The following is a 20,863-nucleotide window of genomic DNA, read 5'->3' as shown; positions in this document are numbered from 1 at the left end:
CTCCCAGACTTCAGGCTATACTACAAAGCTACAGTAATCAAGACAGTATGGTACTGGCACAAAAACAGAAATATAGATCAGTGGAACAGGATAGAAAGCCCAGAGATAAACCCATGCACATATGTTTACCTTATATTCGACAAAGGAGGCCAAAGATCTGAATAGACATTTCTCCAAAGAAGATATACAGATTGCCAACAAACACATGAAAGAATGCTCAACATCATTAATCATTAGTGAAATGCAAGTCAAAACTACAATGAGATATCATCTCACACCGGTCAGAATGACCATCATCAAAATATCTAGAAAGAATAGATGCTGGAGAGTGTGTGGAGAAAAGGGAACTCTCTTGCACTGTTGGTGGGAATGTAGGTTGATACAGCCACTATGCAGAACAGTGTGGAGGTTCCCGAGAAAATTAAAATTAGAACTACCATATGACCCAGCAATCTCACCACTGGGCATATACCCTGAGAAAACCATAATTCAAAAAGAGTCATGTACCAAAATGTTCATTGCAGCTCTATTTACTATAGCCAGGGAATGGAAGCAATCTAAGTGTCCATCAACAGATGAATGGATAAAGAAGATATGGCACATATATACAATGGAACAGTACTCAGCCATAAAAAGAAATGAAATTGTGTTATTTGTAGTGAGGTCGAAGGACCTAGAATCTGTCATACAGAGTGAAGTAAGTTAGAAAGATAAAAACAAATACTGTATGCTAACACATATATATGGAATCTAAGGGGGGAAAATGGTCATGAAGAACCTAGGGGCAAGACGGGAATAAAGAGACAGACCTACTAGAGAATGGACTTGAGGATATGGGGAGGGGGAAGAGTAGGCTGTGACAGGGTGAGAGAGTAGCATGGACATATATACACTACCAAGCGTAGAATAGATAGCTGGTGGGAAGCAGCCGTGTAGCATAGGGAGATCACCTTGGTGCTTTGTGACCACCTGCACAGGTGGGTGGGATAGGGAGTGTGGGAGGGAGGGTGATGCAGAAGGGAAGAGATATGGGGATGTATGTATATGTATAGCTGATTCACTTTGTTATAAGGCAGAAACTAACACACCATTGTAAATCAATTATAGTCCAATAAATATGTTAAAAATAAAACTAAATAAAAATAAAAGAATAAAAAATAAATGGAGAGATGGTTAAAAAAAATGTGTTTCTGTTGCAGTCTGACTTACACAGCTGGTTTTCAGCACTGTATCCCCTCCTCTGCCAGGTAGTGATTTTGGAACCGGCAGTAGGAACAGAGAGTTGGATCAAGACCTTTCCTCGTTGGTTGATTGCTGTACTTCCTTAGCCCAGGCTTCAGAATGGCTTCCTGATGCCACCAAATACAAGCATTTACCCTGTCAGGGACGGCTATGGAGACCAGGTCTTGTCAGTAACAATTTACAACACTGTGAATACAATTTCAGACACATTGCCTTGGGCTAGGATGAGTCACACATACAGTCTCCTCAACCCCTCTTCTCTGCCTCTGCTTAGAGAAAATATCTGGGCAGCAGCAGGCCAGGATGCAGAACAGGACCATGGGGGAGCAGAGCACACATCTTTTAGGTGGGCTTTATATCTCCATTCAGTCCTCCTGAAATTTTAGTCTCATGGACCTTAATCCAATCTTTATGAAAGTGTAGCTGTCTCACCAATGGAAATCTTTTTTCAAAGATTGTCAAGGTGAATAATCTTATCTTATGCCTATGCAGTAGCCCAAGACAAACTTGGACACCTGCAGTCATGTTTCATGTGGAAATGGAAATGTGAGGGACGACTGAGGGAATTAGTCTGAAGTCACATTTGTAACACTTAGGACTCTGTCTGTAAGGACTGATTTTTTTTAAAAAAGTCCCACTGGTCCACTGGTAAATATGAGCTCAAAACAGGAGGGGTCAACCCTATATTTATAGCAGCATTATTTACAATAGCCAAGACATGGAAGCAACCTAGATGTCCATCGACAGATGAATGGATAAAGAAGATGTAGTACATATATACAATGGAATATTACTCAGCCATAAAAAGAATGAAATAATGCCATTTGCAGCAACATGGATGGACCTAGAGATTATCATACTAAGTGAAGTAAGTCAGAAAGAGAAAGACAAATACCATATGATATTTATATATGGAATCTAAAATATGACACAAATAAACTTATCTATGAAACAAACAGACTCACAGACATAGGGAACAGACTTGTGGTTGTGAGGGGGAGAGTGGGTGGGGAGGGATGGATTGGGAGTTTGGGATTAGCAGATGCAAACTATTATATAGAGAATGGATAAACAACAAACTCTACTGTATAGCACAGGGAACTATATTCCATATCCTGTGATAAACCATAATGGAAAAGAATATGAATAATAATGTGTACATACATATATATGTATAACTTAATCACTTTACTGTACAGCAGAAATTAACACAACACTAAATAACTATACTTCAATATTATTATTTTTACATTTATTATTATTATTTTTTTTTAGTTTCTGCTTTATAACAAAGTGAATCAGTCATACATATACATCTGTTCCCATATCCCTTCTCTCTTGCGTCTCTCTCCCTCCCACCCTCCCTATCCCACCCCTCCAGGCAGTCACAAAACACTGAGCTGATCTCCTGTGCTATGCGGCTGCTTCCCACTAGCTATCTACCTTACGTTTGGTAGTGTGTATATGTCCATGCCTCTCTCTCACTTTGTCACAGCTTACCCTTCCCCCTCCCCATATCCTCAAGTCCATTCTCAAGTAGGTCTCTGTCTTTATTCCTGTTTTACCCCTAGGTTCTTCATGACATTTTTTTCCCTTAAATTCCATATATATGTGTTAGCATACAGTATATGTCTTTCTCTTTCTGACTTACTTCACTCTGTATGACAGACTCTAGGTCTATCCACCTCATTACAAATAGCTCAATTTTGTTTCTTTTTATGGCTGAGTAATATTCCATTGTATATATGTGCCACATCTTCTTTATCCATTCATCTGATAATGGACACTTAGGTTGTTTCCATCTCCAGGCTATTGTGAATAGAGCTGCAATGAACATTTTGGTACATGTCTCTTTTAGAATTAAGGTTTTCTCAGGGTATATGCCTAGTAGTGGGATTGCTGGGTCACATGGTAGTTCTATTTGTAGTTTTTTAAGGAACCTCCATACTGTTCTCCATAGAGGCTGTACCAATTCACATTCCCACCAGCAGTGCAAGAGTGTTCCCTTTTCTCAATATTATTTTTTTAAAGGAGGGGTTAGGCAGAGAAAGGAGACAAGTGAACAGGCATTGTCTCTCTCCTCTTTGCCTCCAGGAGTCAAAGGGAGAGATCTCATGTACCCACACCAAACCCTCCTCTCTCCTTGCATCACTCTCAAACCCTCAAGCAACCCTCTGGGCTTTTATCTCAGAAACACAGTTGGGCCCCTGACAGTTCTGGTGCCAACCTTTGTTCATAATCTGCTTAATCCAGTTAAAATATTGTAGCACATTAGATAACTCAAATCTACTCTCTCCATCTTAAGTCTCTGCCCTGTACACAGAGAAACCATCTGGGACCCAGCCATGTTCAGTGAAAAATGTGCCAGACATGCGTACCCTTCCCATTTTGGGGATTAAAGCTGCTCTTCTTCAGTTATGCTCCTCAAATGTATTACTTGTCCACTAACAAACACAACAAACACCCATCACCTTTCACTCCATGTCATTATCACATATTATCTGGGTTTTCTCAGTCACTTGATTGTTCCTTGTGTGAGGTGTTCCCATGTTTCATCCACAGGACAGGGCAGAAGGTGGACAGACTGGGGATATATACAGGGAGCCTTGCTTGGTCTACATCTACAGTGACAGTTTACCAGGAGGAAGAACCAAGCAAAAGGAGAAGGCAGTGCTAGAAACCCTCTGTCTGCTCTTTAACAATAGCCATCATTTTTCTATTTCTCCTCCAACCCTACTCTCTACACCTTCCATTAGGCCTGTGTGCAGAGTTAAGAGGAGGATACAGTACCAAGAAAGCCCTCTAGCACATGAAGAGTCATCATGCTTCAGAAGGTCACCTCCCAGTCCAGAGCTGCCACATCCCACAGCAGGGCATGACACTCATTCCTAAGACAAGCTCAAAGCAAACATTTTGGTATATATTCAATGAGTTCATAAATGATATCCTGAGTGCCACATTTAGAAAGGGGTATCGGAGGATGAAAATGAGGAATGGGGTCAACAGTGAGCAAGCAGAGCTTAGATTTCTGACCATTTTTTTTTCTTTCTGTTTTTCTCTTTAATCAATTTTCCCTCCTACCCCAACAGATCTTAAGTTGCCATTTACTAAATTTCAGTAACTACCATTCATTCTTAGTTAGGTTAACAAAACAGCAGGACTTAAAAATGTTTATTCTATCCCCAAATTAGAGCACCCGCAGCTCATACCAAACTATACTATCCCAGGGTTACACTTTTTTTTTCTGGCAGGAGAAGACTTTGTGGGGAGTAACATTTATGATCATCCCTTGGGTGCCACCATGAAACTAACAACCATGAAATCAGAGACAGAGAGCAGGCAGGGCTTGGCAAGAAACTGGCTCCACCATGTTCAATGAATGTGAAGAGATGGGGGAAGAGAAAAACCCTCAGTGTAGAAAGATTAGAGGACAGACTTCCACCAAGACTCCTAGACCAAAGGGTCTACTGGTTGCCTTTCCCCCACATACTAATACACATCTTCATTTTCACAGAGCTGGGCTTGCAACCTCATGAACCCCAATCTCAAAAGTTAATTTTTATTAATTTTTAAACAGAAGTATATATTTATCCAGTAAATACACAGACATTAAATATACACATTAATGAAGTTACAACCATAGTATAACCATCACTTAGACCAAGATATAAAGCATTTCCCATGGCCCCAGAAGGTCCCTCTGTGTCTAGCTAGTGTCCTTCTCAAGCCAAGCATTATTCTAACTTCTGACATTATAGGTTTGCTTTTAATGTTTTTGAGCTTTCCATGAACGGAATCATGCAATATGTGGTTCTTTTCATTCAACATTTTTGTTCATGAGATTAGTCCTGTTATTACAGGTCTCTATGGTTTTATTTTAATTTTTCATTGCTGTGCATTATTCTATTGTGTGACTATGCATGGTTTATTGCCCCATGGTACTGCTGTTGGATAATAGGATTGTTTCCAGTTTTGGGCTAATATAAATGAAGTTGTTATCAACATTGTTGTAAATGTCTTTTTTTTTTTTTTTTGCGGTATGCGGGCCTCTCACTGTTGTGGCCTCTCCCGCCTCAGAGCACAGGCTCCAGACGCACAGGCTCAGTGGCCATGGCCCACGGGCCGAGCCGCTCCACGGCATGTGGGATCCTCCCAGACCGGGGCACGAACCCGTGTCCCCTGCATCGGCAGGCAGACTCTCAACCACTGCGCCACCAGGGAAGCCCGTAAATGTCTTTTGATGAACATAAGCAATCATTTCTCTTGAGTATGTAGTCAGGATGGAATTTGCTGGGTTATAGAGTATATGTATATTTAGTTTTACTAAATACTGCCAAACATTTTCTCAAAGGGGTTGAATCACTTTTTACTCCCACTAGCATTATATGAGAGTTCAATTTCCTCCATAATTGGCATGGAGGACTTTACTACTTCATTTCAGCTCACTTGTCAGACAAAGTTTCTTGAATTAGAAGAAGAAATAAGGCTTAAAGTAAGCCCACATATTTCCCTCCCAAGGAGAGTATCTCTGAAATACCCAACTCAGCCCTTTCTGGGAGAGAGGGATGCAGCCATTATGAGACACACCCAGAGCCTTCTCCATAAGGTAGTCATTCTCCAGGGGAAAGGACTTCACTTGGACACAGATCTGAAACCTTATCCCAGCTCGGGGCAGGGTACTATTTTCCCCACCAACCCCCTCCAGCCTTACTGTCCCACCTAAGGAAAAATCAAAACAAAACAAAAACCATAGTCAACACTGATTCAAGGAAATATATTCAGAATATGTAAGCAGTGAAGAGAGTAGGCATCAAGCCATAGGGTGGAAGGAAGCTTTACTAAGAGAAGAAGAACATAAACACTTCATGAAACTCACAGCCCTAAGACACAAGCAAACGAAAAGGCTGATATTTACTCAGAAGATTATGGAATGCCCCCACTTCCAGACCTTATGATCACACTAAAGCAGCCCCAGTATAAATAAATATATTACAGCTGAAACAGCTGCAAGGTACAGACTCATTCTAAATGGTAAAACATAGGGATTCCCAGAGCTAAAAGAGGAGACAAAGACAAGGTCACTAAAGGAGGTTTTAAGCCTCTGATACCTATAACTACAACAAACAATACAGGCTTTAGGCATGGCAGAGGAAAGAATCAGTGAACTCGAAGATAAGTCAATGGAAACTTTCTGACTGAAACACAAAGAGAAAAAAAAAAAGAATGAACAACAACAAAAGAATAGAACATACAAGAACTGTATGACAATATTAAAAGGAATAACCTTCTAATAACTGGAATACCAGAATGATAAAAAAGAGAGAATAGAGAAACTAAATATTTGAAGTAAAATATATTACCTATAAAAGAACAAGGATAAGAACTACAGTGGAAAACCACAAATATGGTTCCTTGAAAACCTCTAACTAGGGCAGTTAGAAGATACAAATAAACAATATCAGAGGACTTTCCTGGTGGTGTTGTGGTTAAGAATCCACCTGCCAATCTGCCTGCAGGGGACATTGATTCAAGCCCTGATCTGGGAAGATCTCACATGCCACAGAGCAACAAAGCCCATGAGCCACAAGTACTGAAGCCCATGTGCCTAGAGCCTGTGCTCTGCCACAAGAGAAGCCACCACAATGAGAAGCCCGTTCACCACAACAAAGAGTAGCCCCCACTCACCACAACTAGAGAAAGCTCATGTGCAGCAATGAAGACCCAACACAACCAAAAATAAAATTAATTAATTAATTAATTAATTAAGAAAAAACAATATCAGAAATGAAAGAGAGAAAGTCACTTCTGATCCTATGGACATTAAAAAGATAATAAGGACATACTATGGAGAATTCTATGCATGCAGATTTGATAACTTAGGTGAAATTAATGAATTACTTGAACGAGACAACTACCAAAACTCAGTCAAGGAGAAATAGATAACCTGAGTAGTCCTATGTCTATATTAAATCTTCCCCAAAATAGAAGCAGTGGGAGCATTTCCCAACTCATTTTATGAGGACAGCATTTCACTAATACCAAAACCAGGCAAATGCATTGCAAAAAAGAAAACTAAAGGCCAATATCTCTCATGAACATAGATGCAAATATCCTTAACAAAATGTTATCCAGCAATATGCATATATGATTATATAGCGTGACCAGGGGAGAATAATTTCAGGAAGGCAAGACAGATTCAACATGTGTAAATCAATTAATGTTATTGATCATATTAACAGACTATTCAGTCTGTATCAGAAAAAAATATGATCATATTAATAGAAGCATTAAAAGTATTTGACAAAATTCAATACCTATCATAATAAAACTCTTAAAAATCTAGGAATAGAAGGGAATTTCCTAACCTAATAAAGCATATATGTAAAAAAATCTACATCTAAAATCTAAATCATACATCATAATGGTGAGAGACTAAATGATTTCCTTTTATGATCAGGTATAGGGCAAGAATGTCCTCTCATCACTCTTATTCAAAACTGTTCTGGACATCCTAATAAGTATAATAAGACAAAATAAGTACAAATAAGACATAAATAAATAAAAATAAAAATTGGAAAGGAAGAAATAGAGAGGTCTTTATTCACAGATAACAAGATTATGTAGAAATTATCAAAGAATTTACAAGAATGTTTCTGGAACTAATAAACAAGAATACAAAGGTTGCAAGATACAATTGCTTTCCTCTAAATAAAAAATTCACTATTAAAACTTCAAATTTAAAAAGAATACTATCTACAATAGTGCCCAAAAATGAAGTACTTATGTATAAATATGTATAGGATATCTATGACTGGAGTCATGAAAAAAAGTCAAGCAAACATTAAATAAATGGAGAGGTATCCACTATTCATGGTTTGGAAGGTTCAGTATTTCTAAAATGTCAGTTCTTCCCAACTTGCTTTATAGATTCAACGAAATACCAGTTAAAATCCCAGGAACCCACTTTGTGGGTACCAACCAACTTATTCTAAATGCCTATAAAAACACATAGAACCACTTAGAAGAGCCAACACAAAAATGAAGAGGAAGCGTGAAGTTGGAGGACTCACACTACCAGATTAAAAGCTTAATACAGAGCTACAGAAATCAAGACATTGTAGTACTGGCAAAAAAAGAAAAAAAAAAGTAGGCCTAGATCAATGGAACAGATTAGAAAGCCCAGAAGGAGACCCACATAAACACTGTCTACTAATTTTTGACAAAGGCAAGAAACAGTCCAATCGACAAAAGATAGTCTTTTAATAAATGGTGCTGGAACAATTGGACATCCTAGACCTATGCCTTACACAAAAATTAATTTAAAATGGATCATAGACCTATTGCAAAACTAAAAATTCTAGAATAATACATAGGAGAAAATCTATGTGACAGTTTAGTGGCGAGTTGTTAAATATACAACAGCGAAGGCATGCTTAATGAAATAAAAATTGATAAATTGGACTTTTTCATAATTAAAAAACGTTTTGTTAAAGACACTATTAAAAGAATGACAATTCAAGCCACATACTGATAGAAAATATGAAAAATGCATATCATATAAAGTACTTATATCCCAAATATGCAAAGATAACTTAAAATTCAACAAGAAGAAATCAACCCAATTTTTCAAAAGGCAAAGATTAAGAAGACACCTCATCAAAGAAGATATACAGATGGAAAATTAGCATATGAACAAAATACTCAGCATCATTTGTCATTAGGAAAATGCAAATTAAAACATCAATGACATCCTATTACATCAATTAGAAAGGCTAAATTCCAAAGAACTGGCAACATTTTGGTTGAAGATTCAGAGCAACAGAAACTCTCATTCATTTTTAGCAAGGAAGCAAAATGGCACAAACACTGTGGAAGATAGTTTAGCATCTCACAAAGCTAGTAATAGTATTACATACAATCCATCATTACCATACAAATCTAGCCATAATATTAACATACAGTACAAAGCTAGCCATAGTATTACTATATAGTTACCATACCTACATATTTATTCAATTGATTTCAATATGAAAACTCATATTCATACAAATCCTGCACATCTGTTTGCATAACCTTTTCTCATAATCAGTAAAAATTGGAAGCAATTAAGATGCCCTTGGGTGAATGGATAAATGAACAGTGGTATATCCATATAGTGGAATACTATTCAGGATAAAAAGAAATTAACCAACAAGCTCTGCAAAAACATGGAGAAAACTTAAATGTTGTCAAGTGAAAGAAGCCAGTCTGAAAAGGCTACATACTGTATAATTTCATTTATATAACATTCTCTGTAGAGACAGTAAATAGATCAGTGGTGCCAGGGGTTCAGAAAGGTGGAGGATTGACTAGGTGAAGCAGTGGGGATTTTTAGGGCCGAGAAACTATTCTGCATAACACTGTAATAGCAGATATATGACATTTGGCATTTATCTAAACCCATAGAATGTACCACACAATCTTCCCAATACTTCACATTCATAGTCAAAAGCAGTAAGTGGGCTTCCCTGGTGGCGCAGTGGTTGAGAGTCCGCCTGCCGATGCAGGGGACACGGGTTCGTGCCCCAGTCCGGGAAGATCCCACATGCCGCGGAGCGGCTAGGCCCGTGAGCCACGGCCACTTAGCCTGCGCGTACGGAGCCTGTGCTCCGCAACGGGAGAGGCCACAACAGTGAGAGGCCCGCATACCGCAAAAAAAAAAAAAAGCAGTAAGTGCCGGGAATACCCTGTCCCCATGTTCTTTTTTTTTTTTTTCGGTACGTGGGCCTCTCACTGTTGTGGCCTCTCCCGTTGCGGAGCACAGGCTCCAGACGTGCAGGCTCAGTGGCCATGGCTCACGGGCCCAGCCGCTCTGCGGCATGTGGGATCTTCCTGGACAGGGGCACGAACCCATGTCTCCTGCATCGGCAGGCAGACTCTCAACAACTGCACCACCAGGGAAGCCCCCCATGTTCATTTTTGATTTGAGGAAGATTACTTCCCAAACATTTCTCATTCATATGTCCATACTCTCAACCCCAAACTCCTCCTTTGAGCTGCCACTGCCTTTATCTCTCAAATAAAAACTTGCACAGATTCTCCTTAAAGATGCTCCATGTAAACAGTCAGATCTCTATAGGCTGACAGAGCCACTGTGGATAAGAGGGTTAAACTGAGGAGGGGGTCAACAGGAAATAGTGCTCAAACTCCTCCTCACCCCCTTAAGCCTTTAATTACTTTTTTTGTGAAACGTCAGGCGTCCTTTTATTCCACAGCATAATTCCAGACGATCAGGGTATTTTTAACTTATTTTACGTCTAAATATAAGGTACTCATAGCTAATTCCAAACCACAGCACACCAATTACGTGAGTCGGACAGCACACGCAAGAGCTGCGCAATTCTGGTGAAGTGTTTACATCTGCAGAGCTAAGTGAGAAATGGTTTATTAATAATCGTGACGCCACTAAGATGGAGGGAGGAAAAGGAGGGAGAGCAGGGAGACAATGACACACGCACAGCCTCCTCCCTACTTCCGCCCAAACCACCCCCAACAGGAACCCAGCGCTGGCGCAGGAGCAGACAACACCATGCAATGCAGTGGAGCTGTGCACAAGCTCCCAGAAGACCCCTCCCTGCACGAAGACACACAGGTCCCCTCCCCTCCCCCTCGGCTGTTGCAAACACAAGTGGTTCCTCAGGAGGTTTGTTTACAGAAACACAGATTTTTACTGATGGGCCTGAAATTAGTTTTTACTCAAGAGTCCCAATTTCAAATATTCAAGCTTTACTACATTGAAGAAGTTAGCAAAGGTGTTTTAAAAAATTGTCCCTTCCAACAGACTAATCACTTTTGTCATCAAAAGGACAGAAAAGAAAAACCTGCACAGATATGACACTGGGCTAACCCAAACTACACTTACTGTGACCTCTCCTTGGATAATCATGTAGAATTTCTACAGCATCCTCTACCGGTCCTGAGCTAGGCATGCTTCTGGGCATCAGAGAGGTAAATTGAGGGCAACGCATTCATTGAGCTCAATTTACATTTCTAATATTAGGATCTTCTAAAAGTATGGACTTTTTCTCTTTCTTTTACTTATTTATTTATTTATTATATATTTTTTAGTTGTTCTTGAACTCGCCCTTGGCTCTATGAAGTTCTTAACTCACCTCTTGTCGAATTCCATCTGCCTTTTAATTCCACATCTTAAACCATAGATGATCGGGACTTCTCCATCCATCCACACCTGAATCGAAGTCCCCCAATATTCCATCCCAAATGTCCACATTCTCAGTTGCATTTGGATGGAGAGCAGATGGGCAGAAAGGCAATTTATTTGTAGCCACTGAAGGCTGTCTTCAGAGTAATAGAATAGAAAATGGCTGATGAATGGCTGTCAGCAGAAAGGAAGGAATGGCAGGGTAGAAAGGTAGACAGAGAATTAGCCCTCTGTATCTCCCTACGATTGCCACCTTTGCTTCTGCTGTGACCCTAAAGGAGAAACAAGCACAATGAAGAACTTGCCAGGCATCAAAGAAGAGAGTGCAAAGCTGGAAACCCCCTCCTCTCAATGGGAGGGCTCATGGCTTGTCCCTCCCTCCACACCCGCCCCTCCCAGCTGTCTGTCCACACATTTGTTCTCAGAAACAAAGCTCTCGCAGACACAGACCCACATACCAGCTTTCCCGAGAATACCCCCAACCTCAAACATTGCTCAGAGTCTTGTCAAATAGTGGGGGATCCCACATGTGAAGTATATTCCTGCCTGTTAGCGACCACAGGATGTTGGGTTTTGGAGATGTGGGATGATGTAGGTGGCGGTCAGTATTTCAGAAATCTTGGTGGAGTTACCTGAAGCTTTCCTGATTTATTCACTCAGTCTTCAATGAGACTCCTTTATCCTTCACACTCTTAGTTCACATTGTCCAGCCCCAGCGTTAATTGGTTCACTGTCTGAAGCCAGGGACACTCCAGGCTTTTGTAACCTTTCATTCCACATAGGAACCAGACATCCCTTTAGACCTTACTGTGGCTGATCATCAAATTAAAGACAACTTAAGTGGAGGCAATTTAAATAGGAACAGTTACAGAATATATAATAGATGACTAGGGCCCTCGAGCTCAGGGAGAAGAATAGGCAGTGAGGGTTAGAATGGAGAAACAGCAGGGCCAGCATCTCCCAGCCCCCAACACCCCTCCCCCAGCAGTTTGTCTCTCCTGTGAAAGAAGAAAAGAGCACAGGCACAAAGAGGACTCCTTGGAATACAAAGCCCAGTGTGGAGACCCCTGATGCACAAAGAGGACGTCCCCTTGTCTCCTTTCCCTAGCCTGTACCCCACGCCTGCCAGCAGCTGGCTCTCACACACAACCTCTCCACAATACAGCCTGGACACTACATTGTCTGAAGTGCCTTAATCTCAAGCACTCTTCAGTAGGTTTATTCATGTGGGGTGTCTTCCCAACCCCATGCAATCATTTTATCTAGGACTGGAGTGTGAAGTGAAGCTAAAAGGGAAACAGTGGGTATTTCTGAAAGGGAAACAACTTTTCCAAAACTGCAGCTATTCTGTTCTGATACTGTTTCAGCTCTCTGAGACATTAACTACACAGTTTGTTCAATTAAAATCTTATTTCCATTTCCAGTTTTACATGATCTCTAACATGTCTACCCCAAAAATCCACCTTGGAACTCAGCAGCTACAAGTATCTGAATATATCAACCAGAGAAACCAAGTGGGTCAATCATGAGAGTCCAGAATCATGCTGCTGTGTAGGGACACACCACACAACTTGTTTGTCAAAAACCCAAACTCAGAGGGGAGGATAAAGAGGTAGATGAGGGAGGGAGTACAGAAAACATGTCCCCAACTCTTTGTGTCCCAGCCCCACTTCTACAGGGTGCTGATAAGAGACAAAGGAGGGAAGGTGCTCTTGAAAAGCTCTCCTGAGGGCAGGAGACCCCCTTCTGTCCCCCTCCCCTTCCTTAGATTACCCTCAGCTCTCTTATACTAGTGTCTTTGTCTTCAGAAATAGTACAAAATGTGCTATTATAAGGGAATTCCCTCAAATAACCCCAATTTCAAACATTTTTTCCCTGCATTTGACCCCATGATTGATTGCAAGTTCTGCATCATTTCTCTGAAACTGGGAATAATGAATGCAGCCAGGAGACCGAAACATGACTTTAGGAGGGTAAGTCAATGCTACCTGTTTTCTTCCTTCAGTCTTTGTGATGTCTTCTTACTCTGTCAAGCTCTTAACCCACTCCTTGTCAAACTCCTACAGCCTTTTCATTCTGTGTCAAACATGTACACATACCCAACCCCATACACACCCCACACACACAGAATTTGAGGGCTTCCTCTTTCCCTCTACACATACATCAGGGATTCTGGTTGATTGTTTCAAATCCCAAGGACCTGCAACTACACATAGGAAAATTAGTGAGATGTCAGAATGAACTAATTATTTAGGAGTAAAGCTTAGGCTGATCTCTTCAGTAAGACATGGAAGAGTGGCTCATCAAATACAGGGAGTTCATAGAAAAGGAGTGGCAGGCAGACAGAAGAGGGCAAGATCTATCAGCTGTCTTTGGTGATCCAACCCCAGACTCTGGTGAATACAACCTGAAGGGGACAAATGTGGGGGGAGGCACAGGGGATACGAGGAACCCCAGTTCATCACAAAGAGGCAACAAGTGGGCAGCTGCTTCTCTTTCAGGGTCCACCAAGCCCACCAACAGTTACACCATGCAGTTACCTGTGGACAGACAAGCCATTAAACACAATGGGGCCATTAATGTGAAGCCATGCTTATGTTTGATTCCCAAGAAATAACCATATATCTCCAAAATCTCAAGTTCAAATATTCCAATATCTAACCTCCACTTTCACTTCATGGTCCGTAGAAAATCTGTGTAAGCAGTCCTTTTAGTTTCATGAAATTCCGAGTCTTTAACCTGCTATGTTTTACTGTCTTTTTACTTCTCCCCAGCCTTACCTCTCCTACCACTCACATCCCTCAGCCAATACCTCCATACACCACCTCATTCCTCCTCCCTATTCAATTCCTATCCACCCCAACAACAAGACATGTCTGAAGAAAAATATTCAACTGTGGTTTTGTTTTTTCATTTGCATAAATTTAAAAAAATTGGTAAAATATATATAACATGAAATTCACCATCATAACAATTTTAAGTGTACAGCTCAGTGGCATTAAGTACAGTTACATTGTTGCACAACCATCCCCATCATCCATCTCCTGACACTTTGCATCTTGTAAAACTGAAACTCTGTCCCCACTAACGATAACTTCCCATTACTCCCTTCTCCCAGCTACTGGCAACCAACTTTCTCCTTTGTGTCTATAATTTTGACTACTTTAGGGACTTCATATAAGTTAAATCAGTATTTGTCATTTTGTAACTGGCTTATTTCACTTAGCATAAAGTCCGCTTCATCTATGTTGTAACATGTCAGAATCCCCTTCTTAAAAAAAGCTGAATAATATTCCATTGTATGGATAGACCACATTTTGTTTACCATTCATCCATCAATGCACACATGGGCTACTTCCATGTTTTAGCTATTGTGAATAATGCTGATATGAGCATGGGTGTAAAAATATCTTTTCAAGATTCTGCTTTAAAATTCTTTTGGTTATATGCCCAGAAGTGGAATTGCTGGATCGTAAGGTAATTCTGTTTTTAATTTGTTGAGGAATCACCATACCTTTTCCCACAGTGACTGCACCATTCATTTTATATTCCCACCGGTAGTACACAAAGGTTCCATTTCTCCACATTCTCACCAACACTTATTTTCTGTTTTTTTTTTGTTTGTTTTTTTTTTTGTTTTTGTTTTTGTTTTTTGCAGTACGCGGGCCTCTCACTGCTGTGGCCTCTCCCGTTGCAGAGCACAGGCTCCTGACGTGCAGGCTCAGTGGCCATGGCTCATGGGCCCAGCCACTCCACGGAATGTGGATCCTCATGGACCGGGGCACGAACCTGTGTCCCCTGCATCAGCAGGCGGGCTCTCAACCACTGTGCCACCATGGAAAGTCCCTTCGGTTCTTTTTTGATAATAGTCATTCTAACGGACCTGAAGTGGTATCTCATTGCAGTCTTGATTTGCATTTTCCCAATGATTAGTGCTGTTTAACTATGTTTTTTTTTTGTACTTCATTTATAAATTATAATCACAGGTTTCTCCAGGGTCCAGGATAGAGTAAATGATTCTGGAAATATTCTCCCACTGTAAAAACTAGAAAATTGATCAAAATATATGAAACTGGTTCACAGACATTGGAAAACAGGCAGCCTGGAATTGCACACAGGAAACCGTATAGGTGAGCCCCACTCTCATGTAGGTTTTTTGCTTGGAGACACATTCAGAACAGCAACCCCAGTAGGGGAAGCTCAAAACTCATGTGGCACTCTCAGTAGAGGAAAGGGAGATGAAAGTTCAGGAAGGCAGAGACATCTGGAAGGTGTGGGGAAGAGAACCAGAGAGAAGTGAGCTATGCAAAGACATAGACCTAGATATCACTGTTGCTGAATGCTAAGGTGCATTTGCACAGGGTGAGACTCTATAAGGAAGTACAAATAAATGATGCAGGGCTGTATGCTGATCAATTCCCTGAGTTGAGAGAGTGTTGAGTTAGGACCAGGCAGAGTAAAGAGTCTTTGTTCAGCATCTAGAGCATTGAGTAAAATCACCAGAAGGGGCATATCTTAAGTAGAGTAATAAACTATTCATAGAGTAAAAGCTACTCTAGATCTGCCACAGCAAGTCTTAAAAAAGCCTCAAAAGGATCATACTGATTCACACTTGTTTTAATTGCTTTCCCAAACAACTTCAATCCTCTTTAAAAGAAGACAAAAAAAATTCAGGTGATCAACAATATAAAACCACAATGTATAATATCTGAAAGAACTCCAGATAAGCAAAGAAGCAGAAATATGAGACCCATAACCAGGAGAAAAGTCAGTTAAAATAAACAGACTCAGAAATGACAGGGGTGATGGAATTAGCAAATAAATTAAAACACATCGTGTACATATGGACAAGGATTTAAAGGAAACTTGAACATAATAAGAACAACATAGAATATATAAAAAGAAAAAAATGGAACTTGTAGAGCTGGAAATTACAATAAATGACGTAAAAATTTCACTGGGCAGTCTGCAGATTAAATACTGCAGAAAAATTACTTGAGACATTGAGGATATTACAATAAAAACTATCAAAACACAGGAATAGAGATTAAAAGAAAAGTGAAACGAACAGACATTCATGAGACTGTTATTGAAAAGGTAACATTCAGAGTGGAAGAAAATATTTGTAAACTATCTATTTGATACAGGATTAATATCCAAAATATATAATATATTCATACAACTTAATAGTTAAAAATAATCTAATTAAAAATGGGCAAAGATCTGAATAGACATTTTTCCAAGGCAGATATTCAAATGGTACATGAAAAGTGTACTGGTACATGAAAAGTGCCCAACCTCACTGATAATCAGGGAAATGCAAATTAAAGCCACAGTGAGATATCTGGTATTACAATGCTAGATACAATTGCAATACTAGATAAAGTAAGTTTTCCCCAGTCAAACATAATATTAATTCCAATAATACATTTAGGTAAAAAACAACCATTTCACATAGAGTCTATGCAAACACTCCAATTTTCATTCATTTATCTAATCCATCATGTGTTGCATTCCCCATATCCTCCCATTTAATTTTAGCCCCTCTTAGCACTTTGCCAACAGATTTTGGAATCACAGTGCCTTAGGCTCCAATGTCAAAGAGTCCCAGAAAATTTTTTTCTCTACCTCCCGGTCATTTTATCCACACTCTGTATATGACCTTGGGTCCCAAGCTGGGGGTTGGGTGAAGAGACCCTGAGTCTTTTATGAATCCTCATCCTGATTAATTTGCTGGACTAGAATCCTTGGATATTTGAAATCAGGTTTCTCATTGTCATGTTTGCCTTCCAGCTTTAAAAATTCCTACAAACTAGAGTAAACAGAATGGGTATGTTTAGAGCCCTTCAGTATTGAGTCCAGTAGGTCAACCCATGTGTCCACTTAACCTTAATAGTACTGTGGTAAGACCTTTGTGTTGCCTCCATTGATGTCTGCTTTATTCATTCCATTCCTTAACATTTAAGGGTTTCCACCCCAGTAGGACAGGTCCCTAGACGATTGCCTTTATATTCTTCCATTCTCTTGTGGATCACTCTAATTTTCTTAGCATCTGTAAGAAAAGAGGAAGCTGAGACAACACATTTGATACAGCATCTAGGACTATTGCTTGATTTCTCAGCATTAAGTTTACATGGGGTGCCCATGTGAAAGAAATCTCCTTGCTTATAACATCTACCATGACATGAGTAAGGGGCTTATTAAATGAATGAGCATACCCATCATCATAAAGCCAATCCAGTATGGTTTCATATACATCATATCAGCCACTTAATCTGGGAAATTCTACTTGACATTTAAAGGAGAGAAAAGAAAATTCCCCTTCTCAGGGTAAATAAACCTTACAGTGGCTCATATCAGTCTACCAGACTAGCTGTCCCCTTGATATTAGCCTGCTCTGTGTTTGCATGATGCATGGCCATCTGTGGTTGTTCAATAGTAATCTGTGGGTTCTGCATCAACCCCAAAATGCACCTGTATCTTGCAGCATTAAAAATCAAGGAAACTGCTCCTGAGTTACACTAACCATTTAGTTATTTATTCATTTGAACAAATGTTCTTCAGGAAACTGATTATATCAATTCACAAATGAGACAACACCTCCTTCTCTTTTGGTAGCTTCTTACTTTTGCCACCAGGATTACCTTCTTGGTGATGATAGATCATAGAAGTGTTACCTGTGGTTCTACAATAATTTTCCTTTTGTTGGCAGCCTTGAGGCTAGTGGCTATACCTAAGACTGGCCAAAATTCAAACAGTGCAGATCCAGATTCTGCTTCAACAATTTCCTCTACTTAGTTTTAGCTATTACAGATAAAAACAACCAAGGGATTATATACTTAACTTTTTTTCCTCATTATTTTGCATGTCCTTAACAAACTCTCAGTTTTAGTTCCTGAGTGAGCTCTTAAGGAGTTGGATCTATCATTTCTAAACCCCAGTGGTATATTTTACCTTCAGTAACTTGTCACAGTGTAGTTGCTATCTCTTACCATGTGTGACTTAGTAGCCATCTGTGGATCTAAGATTTGTAATCGCCTGCTCTGTTGTCCATTCTTTTCCCAAACAATGCTTTCCCAATGTTTCAGGGAGTCAGAGTCATTTGTGTGAATGAGTAACTAACACCAACTAGAGAACTGGGTTCCCAAGACAATCCTTAGACTCTGAGATTCACTAGAAGGACTCACAGGACTCAGAAAAGCTGCTATATTCATAGTGTAGAGTATCACAGTGAAAGGAAATATTAAAATCAGAAAAAGGAAAAGGTGCATAGGGCAAAGTCCAGGAAGAAACCAGGTGCATGTGTTCAATTGTCTTCTCACAATGGAGTCACATGGATGTGCCTGATTATCCCAGCTACAATGTGTGATAACGTATGTGGAGTGTTTTTAACCAGTAAAACTTGTCTGAACCTTGGTGTCCAGGATTTTTCTTGAGGGTCACAGCACCTGCATGACTGACTTGACTACACAAATTCCAGTCCCTCAAAGCAAAATAAGGTATTCGCCATAATTCACTTTGTTAACAAAAATTGTCTAATCAAACTGGTACTATGGGATCCAAGGTCTCCATGCAAAAACCCTTATCAGGCAGAACATTCCAAGGGCTTAGGGAAGTCATCTCCCAGGATCAGACCAAGGTACAATCATGAAGACAGGTCTTTCTGTGAAATACTCTGGCTTGCTGGATTAGCCCTTTCTTGCACACTCTCTAACTTATTTTACAAATCCCTTATTATCTCCATACAAAAACCAGAACTTGTGGAAATACAAAATCAAAGAAGATTACAGATCAACTTTCCTCATAACCCTAGAAGTAAAAATATTTAATAAAATATTAGTAAATTGAATCCAGAAATATTAAAATGTCTAATTCATAAGGTCCAAGTAGGGTTCATCCCTGGAATGTAAGCTTGTTTGTACATGTAAACATCAATCAATGTAATTTATTATATTAATATAATAAATGAGGAAAATAATAAAATCATCTCAGTTGATGCAGAGATTTCATATGACAAATCAAAGTCATTTATGGTAAAACTTGTCAATAATATAGGAATAGACTAGGACTTCCTTGACCTGATAAAAAAATCTATGAAAAACCTACAGATAACATTACACTTAATATAGAAAAAAGCTGAATACTTTCCACTTAAGATGAGAAATATATCAAGAATGTCCTCTCTTACCACTTCTAGGTCTTAGTCACTGTAATCAAGAGAGAAAAACAAATAAAATCCACACACATTGGAATGTAAAAGGTAAAATTGCCTTGATATGTAGATGAAATATGTATCTCTGTGGAGAGTCTTTCTCTAAGGAAACCACAAAACTACTGAAATTAGTGAGTTTACAAAGTTTGCATGACCAAAAAAATATACAAAAATCAAATTTATACCAAAAATACTATCTTTGAAAAATTGGAACATATATTTGAAATCACATTTAGATTGACATTAAAACATTTTTTTCAGAAATCTTAGTAATAAACTTAATAAGATATGTGAAAGACCTCTGCATTGAAACCTACAACTCATCACTAGGATCAATTGAAGATGACCTAAATAAGTTCATGTCATGGAAGACTCAGTTTTAACAAGATGTCAGTCCTCTGAAACAGATTTATAGTTTAAAGGTAATCCAAAATAAAACCCAGTAGTTTTTTTTTTTTTTTTCGGTAGAAATCATCAAGTTCTTTCTAAAATTTACATGGAAATACTAATTTATGTGGAGTAGTCAAACATTTTTGAAAAAGATACACTATAAAACTATAGTGATTGAGAGATTTTGTTACTTATCTAAGGATACACATATAGATTAATAGATCAGAAGACTAAATCTGGCATTACATCCGCACATGTGTGATCAATTTATTTTTGACATATGTGCCAAGTTAACTGAATAAGGTAAGGATCATCTTTTCAACAAGTGATTCTGGAAAAGCAGCAACAAATAAATCTCAAACTTTTTTTCACACCATCCACAAGTGACTTAAAATAAATCTTAGCCCTAAATGTAAGAAAAGTATAAAAATTGAAAAGTCAAAAAATAAATCAACAGGCATGAAAAGAATACTACAAAAGAGTACCTTACTCCCAATGTCCACCAAAAAATCAAATCCAGAAGGGGTCACACAGCTCAAAGTCCATGCATAACTAGAGCTTACAGATTTCCTGCACAGAGTGCTGCTGCTTCTCACATTCCATCAGCTTGAGCCTATTTTAGCCCCAGAAATAAAGTCTTCACAGATGGGCTTGGATACCAGATTTCCTGGGAGAACCTCAGTTTTAAATTGAATAGTGTCTCCAAAAATATATGTCCAAGTCTTGACCCCCAAGTACCTTTGAATGTGACCTTATTTAAAGATATGATTTCTGATTTAAAGATTAAAGAGCTTGGTATGAGATAATCCTAGATATAG

Source organism: Hyperoodon ampullatus, assembly GCF_949752795.1.
Source record: "Hyperoodon ampullatus genome assembly, chromosome: 3".
Lineage (NCBI taxonomy): Eukaryota > Metazoa > Chordata > Mammalia > Artiodactyla > Ziphiidae > Hyperoodon > Hyperoodon ampullatus.
The sequence above is the reverse complement of the archived record's forward strand: the minus strand, read 5'-3'. Positions refer to the sequence as shown.